Source organism: Sinocyclocheilus anshuiensis, unplaced genomic scaffold (genome assembly GCF_001515605.1).
Source record: "Sinocyclocheilus anshuiensis isolate Anshui unplaced genomic scaffold, SAMN03320099.WGS_v1.1 scaffold519, whole genome shotgun sequence".
NCBI classification, from domain to species: domain Eukaryota; kingdom Metazoa; phylum Chordata; class Actinopteri; order Cypriniformes; family Cyprinidae; genus Sinocyclocheilus; species Sinocyclocheilus anshuiensis.
The window spans coordinates 126,596-137,247 of record NW_015549637.1 but is presented as its reverse complement, the minus strand read 5'-3'; the positions used below and the strand labels follow the sequence as shown (position 1 = coordinate 137,247).

Sequence of the window (10,652 nt, the reverse complement as noted above, 5' to 3'; positions counted from 1 at the left end):
GAGAGGAGAGGAGAGAACGAGACAACAAGATTGTGAGAAGTGAAGAGACAAGATGAGACAATGTATGAAAAGAAGAAAATATAAAAGAGATGAAAAGAGAAGAGAAGAGACGAGATGAGATGAGAAGAGATGAGACGATGTGTGAAAAGAAGAAAATAATAACAGAGAAGATACGAGAAGAAAAGATACAAAAATAAATGAGAATAGAAGAGACGAGACGAGACAAGATGAGAGGAGAACAGATGCAGCACAGCTCTAATTTCAGAGGTGGAGAAAGTTGTTTACAGTATATAATGATATCAACCAGGGCCGTCCTTAGGGGGTTGCAACTGGTGCGGTCGCACCAGTCCCTACCTCACACAGGGCCCCGCATCAGCTAAGGACAACATTATGTAAATATTATACAATATTTGATTTATCAAACATTCAATATAACAGGGAGACATTTAAGTCAATTTTGATGTAAAAAGAAGGAAAGTAGGCTTTTTTTTCTACGCTGGAAAAGTGTTTAAGAAAGGCCAGCGAGACGCGGATGAGCCGTTCTGCTGGTGCTCACCGCAGCTGATGGAGATTGGAAAACCAACTGAGCAAAGCATCCTGGGAAATCACCTCCAAATTCCCTCTAATAACTGATCCATAACCCACCCGCTGCTCTGTGCGACAGGTCTGGCAGGACTAGACCAGTATCAGACGGAAAGGATCGCTTTCTGAGGAGCGACAGCTCACCAACGAAACACATTCAGGTTTAATGCAGCACCTCATCCTGATTTCCCAAAATAACAGCGACAGCAAACTGAAACACTGGAATTCACCTAATTATAACTAACCCCAAAAGTCAAATGGCAATTAATTATGTGTCTAATGGGAAATTATCATCACTTTTGAATATTCAAATGCTTTGAATGATTGATTTCAATAGGGATGATGCACGAAAGGATATAGATGAAAACTGCAAGAAAATATTGGCTGCAAAACACTTTGGGACTTTTAAATTAAACCTGGAAATAAACAAAAAGATTTCATAATCTGAACAATTTTAAATCAAGTAAAGTTATTATGTAAAAACGAATAAGTGATTAATTAAATGCAAATGAGCAACATTTTAATTCGTTTTTAAGTTATAATTTAAATGTATAACCAACAGTACAGTATCAATATGGTGAAAGAGAAGTAATTATAATATTTATATAACATATATAATAATTCATAAATTATTTAAATTTTGAAGGAATAGGAATATTTCACAGTGATTAAATCACTAAAACACAAATTAATAACCAAGCAAACAGACTCACATATAGTATCAATATAATGAAAGATAAATAATTATAAATAATTATATATTATTTATATCTTAATTATAATACATATTATTAAAATGTTGAAGGAATATAAATATTTTTAAGTAATTAATCAAATGCAAATCAGCGACACTGATTTATAACCAAATAACTAGACTTTTCTTACATTATCAATATAGTTAAAGAGAAATAATAATAATATATATTTTTAATAATTATACATTTTTAACAATTATTAATAAATTATTATTAATAAAACAATTTATTAATAGTGAAATATAAATAATTATAATAATTACATAATTATTTTAACAATATATTATATATAATATATAATCATAATTAATACATTATTAAATAAATGTATTTATTTATTTAGTCATTTATTAGACGCAAATAAATAACAAATACAAATAATACAAATCAAACGACAGTAGTTTATCAGTAATCCTAAAAAATAACACTGCCAAACACACATGCTAAAAAACAACAACTTACTTACACATAGTAAGAAATGGTTATAAAAACGGAAAAAGAAGTGAAACAAGTAATAGGAAAGAGGAGAAATAAAAAGCGATACTTATCCTTTGCCGGTGTCGCACGCTAGAGTCGATGGTCTTTAAACTCTTCGGTCTGCACACGAGGAGGCCTTCACGCGACCGCTTTCGCGGTGAACTAAGCTTTTTTATACCCGTCTAACAAAATACTAAATTAATTCAGCTGGACACACTTTCCTTATTTTCTCTGCAACAAATGGCCAAGCAAGCGCAGACACTGACAAGATACGCGATACAGAACGAGACCAAATGCGATATCAGCACGTCTCCACACAGTAAACAAAAGAAGCGTTTTTTAAAAATAAATAAATGAATGAATGAATGAATGAATGAATGAATAAAGCAAAGTTTAAAACTCTCTAGGAGTCGTTTGTGTTGGTTTTCTCTGACAGCGTCTCGGGTCGTTTCTCTCGCTTTAATCTCCGGCGTTTCTCTTCAGCAAACCTCTGCTTTAATGGGACTGTCCATCCCGCCGATGGGCTGCGTGACGCGCTGACAAAGGCCAAAGCGGCCCGACACAGTTTTTCATGTTTCGCTGAAGGTTTTTCAGAGGCTCGACGTCCGAAACAGCAATTTCAATGCTAAATAACAATCAAGGCTACAGTGGGCTAAAAATAGCGGCACTGGCAGCGAACCATCAATTACGCTCGGCCCGCGGGGACAACTTTAGCATTTCTCCAGAGGAACGGCACCTTTCAGCGCGATTCTCCAGCTAATGAAAACCAGGAGGAAAAGGCACATGTTTAAAGCAGCAGCCAAGGAACCAGTGACATTCAGACTCCACATTCACTTTACATCTCATATTCCTGAAACAGCATATATACAGACTGATTTACATCTGCCTCAAACACACACTAAACTACAGTCTCACAACTACTATCCCATGACATTTCACGCATTTACCAAACAGAAAATAAATTCTGATTTCATTTCAAATCCAAAGATCTGACCTGGTGACCAGAAGGTTATTAGTATTATTTTAGTATGATGTACTGTGATATTTTTGGTTAACATGACATGAACTTGATATTTTATTTTTTTAATATTTTTCATATTTTAATTGTATAAATTTGTTTGTAATTTCATATTAATTTTAATTTATATTTTAAATGTATTTTTATATTTTAAGCAATTTTGTTAAATATGATGAAAAAATAAATAATGATAAAAAGAGAAATCCAAAGAGAAAACTGTAACACCTTTGACACTAATAATACTTTAACAAAATCAAACAATATTTTTTAATCAGTTTTATCCAATGTTCAGATTTCCAATGTTTAAATAAATGCATAAATAATATATTATATAATATTATAATGACATGTTATAATATATATAATCATTATAATATGCTGATTTGCTGCTCAAGAAACATTTCTGATTATTATCAATGTTGAAAACATTAATATTTTTGTGGAAACCGTGATTCATTTTATTTTTCAGGATTCACAGATGAACAGAAAGTTCAAAAGAACAGCATTTGTTTGGAATAGAAATATTTTGTAACATTATAAATGTATTTACTGTCACTATTGATCAATTTAATGCATCCTTGATGAATAAAAGTATTAATTTCTTTTTTTTTAAAAGTAGTGTATCAAAATAAATGACAGTTTAACACATATTCACATAGAAAACAGCTGTTTTAAAGTATAGTAATAGTTCAGAATTTTTTACTGTATTTTGATCAAATAAATGCAGCCTTTGTGAAAGAAGAAACTTCAAAATATTTAATCCAAAATTTTAAAGAGTAGTGTATGTTCTGTGAATTTACAGCTAAATAAATAACTAGTAACGGTTATGGTCTTGCGGTCCACCTGTGCCCAGAGCAGTTCCTCTATTACTGCAGAGGATCTGGATGTGGTTCAGGTCTCAGATCTGAAGCTCATGTCAAGAGAGGCTGAGAGTTTTGGCCGCTCTATCAAACAGCTCGTGGGAATCCTCTCTCCTCACAGCGGCTGCAGTTCAAAGCTGAAACACAATCCTCCACACCTCTCCTGCTTCTACCTGGATCTGTGAAATTGATCCGGCAGTGACTGAAGACAAAGCGGCAGCGTTACAGAAACACCGAGCCGATCAAATGCTCCTGTACGATTCTGAGGATCTGTTGGGTTCGGGTTGATGTTCTGGATCACTACAGAGGAGATGCTGGAACGCTCGTTTGATTAAAATGTCAGAATCATAATCACCCCAAAATCAACATTTTATTTTGCATAAAGTATATGAAGCTTACTGTAGGACCATTAACATTTTCTGCATTGCAACATTATTTTCATGACAATTCAACACATTTCTGCCCTAACTCTCATTATTATAATTTGTAATCGGTTGTTTTATTTTTAATTGTTTTCCTGACTCTCATAATTCTCAACAGTGATTCTCATTAGAATCTCATTCATTCAATACTTCATATAATACTTTTTTACTAGAATGATGTATAAACACTTCACAATTTAAATTAACATTTTGTTTTTGAAACTCATTATTCTCAACAGTGATTCTCATTAGAATCTCAATACAGTTTTTTTTATTTATCAGCATAATTTATTTTAAGTACAAGTACTAGCATGATGTATAAACACTTCACAATTGAATGTTTTTTTTGATTACAGTAATAAGAATTTAGAGGGGTTGCATGAAATTTTCTGAAAATTTGCATAAAAAAACAGGACCTGAAAATATGATGTTTTTGAGAGGTTTTGTCTGTTTGACTCATAGATGCTGATGAGAAATCAAGTTAATTTTAGTTACGCATCTAACTCTTTATCTCTAGATGTAAAGAAAGATTTGGACATTGCCTTTAAGGTTTCTACATCAAAGAACATAAGAAATATTCCTAAAAGAACTCCACATATTCTCAGAGCTGTGGCGTGGTGGTTGGATACGTGTGTTTTGGGAAACACAGGTTTGAATTTGTCATTTGTTTTTATTCTAGTCCTCCTCTCTCTGCCCAGTAATGTCATAATGTCTCCTCTCGATCATCTTTATTGATAAAAACGATGCAATTCCCTCTTTTGAAACTTCAGCTTCAACTGCTGTCAATTATTGCCAAAATCTTAAACGAGATGGACAACATTAAGTCTGACATAAAAGGCCACTGACGTCATATAGTCTGACTTGGCTTCTACACAGGTCTCACTGTGCTCTCTACATCAAATCAACAATCGTAAAAAATAGAACAAAATCATGTAATCCTTAAACTTCATGCATCCGTACACTTCCCCACTTTGAAGAACTGCTCAGATCTAATGCACTTTCTGTAGGTGGAAGGTATAGAAATTTGTTTAAAGAAAATAAAGGTAATTGTGACTTTATCTCACAATTCAGAATTTTTTCCTGAAATTCTAAGAGAAAAATAAACTAAGAATTGCAAGATATAAACTCAGAATTACGATATACTGTATAAACTCAAAACTGCAAGATATAAACTCGCAATTCTGAGAAGAAAAGTCTGAATTGTGAGATATACACTTATAACTGCCAGATAAGTCAGAATTTTGAGATAAGTCGCAATTACTTTTCTTTTTTTTTTTTTCTTTTTTTTTTTTTTGCAATATGTAAAGTCAGAATTGTGAGATGTATACTCAGAAACTCTTGCAATATCTTTCAATTCTGAGTTTATTCACTTGTTTATTCATGACTTTTTTTGTGGTGAGAATTGCAAGAAAACAAAATCAGAACTGTGAGATGAAATGTCACAATTACTTTCATTTATTTATAATTTTTTTTAATAATGTGGCAGAAATGGACTTCCATAGAAAACAACCTCCATTTGATTTTATTCTTTCTGTTAAGAAAGAGTTCATGCAGTCTACATAAAAAAAAAAAAAAAACACTGTTCACACTGACTGTAATTCAGCAACGCCAGCAATCCACACAAAGAAACCACTCACAGAAAAGAGTAATCACCAGTGAGATCTCTGTAACATCTCAGCTGTTTCTGTTAAACTGCATCAAGATTAACTTGCTTCTCAAATGTTTCTCCCACAAAAAACACCCCAGCAATCTCACATTTCTCAAACTGTGCTGCAAATCAAAATCAGAGATTTCAATTTGAGCTCAAACGTTTCTTATCAAATGATCTGAACTGCTTCACATTCATTTGCTGGATTACGACTAGTGACTCATTTGCAGTGCTATTATTTCTCCACAGGACATTTAGACCAAACATCTGAGCTGAACTCACAGTAGACGTCCACCCTGATGGACTTGATGGCCGGTGAACCCAGTCCGTTCTCGGCCTTGCAGTAATAGCGTCCACCCTGATGTCTGTGGATCTTCGCGATGTTGAGGGTTTCGTTGAACACGCTGGAGTCCTGGAATCGGTCCGAAACACTTCCTGCTGTCTTGGTCCATCGAATCTGCATGAGAAAAAAAAAACACTTCAATCTCTAATCATACCATTTCACACATTACGCACCATTTAGAGTCTAATGGAGCGCTGAAGGAACCATATATGCATGTTAATGTTGCATGAATCAGTGCAGAAGCAGCGATGCATGTCTGATGCATGTGAATAATCTACATCTATAAAAGCGTTTCACATATTACAGCTGCAAACGGCCTTTTTAACTCAACTCTGCTGATCTTAGTGGACACCACAGAAAAAGGCAAAATACAACAGGCAATTTTTTTTTTTATGCACTGGTCAATTTTGGTTCTATAACATGTCTTCTTTCAGACTAGTGGAAAGAAAACATCCAAAATACACATTTACTGTAAGTGTTTGTTTTATGACACGTTACCTGTTTGCGTCTATAGATTTCAGTGACAATACATATCTTTAAAAGGTTTTTCCTCCACTTCAGCAGCACTTGCATACACCAAAACTTACAGTTTTATTCCTACCTATATTTTGAAGATTTTTACTGAGGGGTTTGTTCATATATCATTTACCTGATATATATTTAACATTTTATTAAACATGGCGAAAATGTATATTTTTATGTCTGTTGACAGTATTTTCTAATTTTTGGAGTGATAAAAAGAGAAATCCAAAATCCCTTCTGTAAAAATCTTTAACTCTAACATGTCAACAAAATCAAAGAAGAATTTTGAACCAATGTTCAGACTAGGGGAAATAAAACATAAAAAATTCACATTTAAGCGTTTGTTTTAATGCACTTGCATCTGTAGATTTCAATTACAAAACATATTTTAAAAGTTTTTCCTCCACTTCAGCATCGCTTACATACACCAAAACTTACAGTTTTATTCCTACCTATATTCTGAATGTTTTTACTGAGGGGTTTGATCACATATCATTCACCTGATATATATTTAACATGTTATTAAACATGGCGAAAATGTATTTTTTCTGTCTGTTGACAGCATTTTCTAATTTATGGAGAGATAAAAATAGAAATCCAAAATCCCTTTTGTAAAAATCTTTAACTCTGTCAACAAAATCAAAGAAGAACTTTGAACCAATGTTCAGACTAGTGGAAATACAACATCCAAAATACACATTTAAGCATTTGTTTTATTATACTTTATCTATTTGCGCCTATAGATTTCAATTCCAATACATATCTTTAAAAGTTTTTTCTCCACTTCAGCAGCACTTACATACACCAAAACTTAGAGTTTTATTCTTATCTATATTCTGAAGATTTTTACTGAGGGGTTTGTTCATATATAATTTGTCTGATATGTATTTAACATTTTACTTCTAAAAACATGGTTAAAATGTATTTTTTTCCTGAGTGATAAAAAGAGAAATCCAAAAGTCCCTCCATAAAAACCTTTAACTCTAATATGGTAACAAAATCAAACAAGAATTCTGAACCAATGTTTATCTATTCTGTAAATTTAATGCAAATTAGTGGATATTTCATTAGACAGTGCCTCATTTGCGTATTTAAACATGACATTTCAAAAAAACGTGTAATACAAAACAAGTGTCTTAATGTATTGTGATTAATCAACTGGGTGTGGTGATATCTATTAGTTAAATTAGTTGATATCTATTAGTTTGTACCCTGTTCTCCTGTAGTGTCTTGCTATTTTGTGCATCTCTTTATACGACCCGACAGCGTGCAACTATAAACCACCCACACAAGTCATACCGTCAGGCAAAGCATCAAAACTCTGCAAGTCAAAGCTTGTTAGTCTGCAGAAATCTGGAACGCAGGTCTGAAATAAATGTGGATGCTGAACCTGAAACTGCAGCAACCCGACCTTGAAAACAATGAATCATGCTGTGAATTAAACTCGCTGTTTACTCTTTAGATGGTTTTTGCTTTAGTCTTTGCACAAGCAATCAAACGCAACAACTTTCACAAGCACAGATGAGATTTGTGAGAAACTTATTAATCAAATGTCTTGAAAACCATTTGGTTCCAGTGTTTTTTTTGTTGTTTTTTTAAAGCAGCCAGCTCTCGATCCTCAACTCAACACGTCTGACATTTTCAGTTGAAGTCGCATCTTTCTACAGCCGTGTGTGTGAAGATGCTGTGTGGCACTATGTCACAGTCACTCGTTTGTCAAACAAATGCCAGCGCAAGTCCTCTGGGAGCCCCTCCACAGCATTTCGTCTCGACAATGCCAGTGTCAATTTAGCTAGCGTGCTAAGACGCTGCGTGTTCTGCAATGTCAAGCGGAGTGACAAGGTGATACCACATGCTGCCATTCACTTTATTTCACCATCACATCCCAGTCGAGACGGAGATTAACCGTTGTGTTCCTCTAGAACCGAGGGGAGGATCTGATGAGGATTGAGCGTCCCAGTCATGGGATCTTGGGAAAGTCGGGACACGTAGAAGGAGGGTCTGTTTTTGTCATTCTGCGTGATTCGGGCCGCCCAACTCATTAGTGCCATAAATTTAACCTCAGGAAAAAACTATCCTATTTATTTATAGGCGCTGTTCAAATTCAGTCACCTTACAAACAAAGCATTGAAACATTGACTGCAATTCATAACTCGGGTATTAAGTATCTTACTCTATAAAAATCAATAACTGACCTTGGTTTCGAAGATTAAACAGATGACAAATGTTTATGAGGGCAATAAGATGAAGTGACTATTCTGAACACAATATTTCAGACTATTTTATCCATGGGCCAAATAATAAATACTGGCATTATGGCTTCAGATCTAAATTTATGATCCATGTTTTTACAGAATGAGGTCTGCAGCTTCTGAAATTGATATAACAGCATATTATACGTCAGACCAGTAAGATTTGTTTTTGAAAGAAATTAATACTTTTACTCAGCAAGGACGCATTAAATTGATTAAAAGTCACGGAAAATATTAAACTGATTAAAAGTCACAGAAAATAAATGCTGTTCTTTGAACTTTCTGTTCATCTGCGAATCTTGAAAAATAAAATGTATCATGGATTCCACAAAAATATTCATAAGCACAACTGTTTTCAAAATTGATAATAATCAGAAATGTTTCTTGAGCAGCAAATCAGCATATTAGAATGATTTCTGAAGATCATGTGACACTGAAGACTGCAGTAATGATGCTGAAAATACAGCTGCGCATCACAGAAATAAATTACAGTTTAACAGATATTCGCATAGAAAACAGCTGTTTAAAATAGTAATAATATTTCACAATTTTTACTGTATTTCTGATCAAATAAACACAGCCTTGATGGGCAGAAGAGACTTCTTTCATACAGACATGTTAAACTTCACAAACACAAAACATTTTAAGATAATTAAACACATGGATGACTCCGTTCGATTTCTAAAGCCATGTGAGCGAGTGTTTGAGTATTGCTGTGTGAAAGCCGGAGCCTGAGAGGACAGACAGACTCTAAATCCTCACTTTCAGTGCTGTGTGATTAATCTGACAGTCATTTCAAACTGAGGTGTCGTCGTGAATATGAACCGAGTCGGCCGGGATCAACGTGAGAAGATTCAACAAAGACGAGCTTCTGCCGGAAACCAACAATATAAAGCCTTGCTCTTATTTCTGAAATATACAGGTGCTTGTCATACTGCAGAGAGAAAATGAACAGGCTTTCAAAACACAGAATTCTAACGATTCAAGGTAAATCTCATAAGAGTCGAGACTTTCAGGCATGGACTGTGGGAGTTTAATAAGTTCATCGGTTCATCCCTTCATCCCCATTAAATCACACTGAAAGTTTCTGTCTGTTCTGCAGCCTCAGCAGATCCACCATCCTCAAATATTCACATTTACACGGGAGCTTTCCGCTTCTGACGCTTCACTGCATCAATATAAACTATATTGCTGGTTTGCATTTAAAGGTGAATCTGGTCATTTTGAGTCCAAACAAAATTATAGAAATAATGAGCATTCCATTCAAACATGATATGAATTATAAGTAACCATTACATACACAATATATGTGTATATAATGAAGATATGGATACCTGTGGTGTATTTTTCATGTTTTAGAAAGAAGTATCTTCTGCTCATCAAGGCTGCATTTATTTGATCAAAAATATGGTAAAGTTTGTGAAATATTATTACAATTTAAAATAGCTGTTTTCTATGTGAATATCTGTTAAACTGTAATGTATTTCTGTGATGCGCAGCTGTATTTTCAGCATCATTACTGCAGTCTTCAGTGTCACATGATCTTCAGAAATCATTCTAATATGCTGATTTGCTGCTCAAGAAACATTTCTGATTATTATCAATGTTGAAAACAGTTGTGCTGCACAATATTTTGGTGGAAACTGTGATACACTACTTTAAAAAAAAAAAAATTAATACTCTTATTCATCTTGATCATTAAATTGATCAAAAGTGAAAATAATGGCGTTTATAATGTCACAAAAGATTTCTATTTCAAATAAATGCTGTTCT

General features: G+C 33.9%; 1 pseudogene; it reads right to left on the bottom strand.

Moving 5' to 3' along the window:
- Positions 1–10,652, bottom strand: part of LOC107659788 (MAM domain-containing glycosylphosphatidylinositol anchor protein 2-like) — a 178,093-nt pseudogene that overhangs the window by 98,682 nt on the left and 68,759 nt on the right.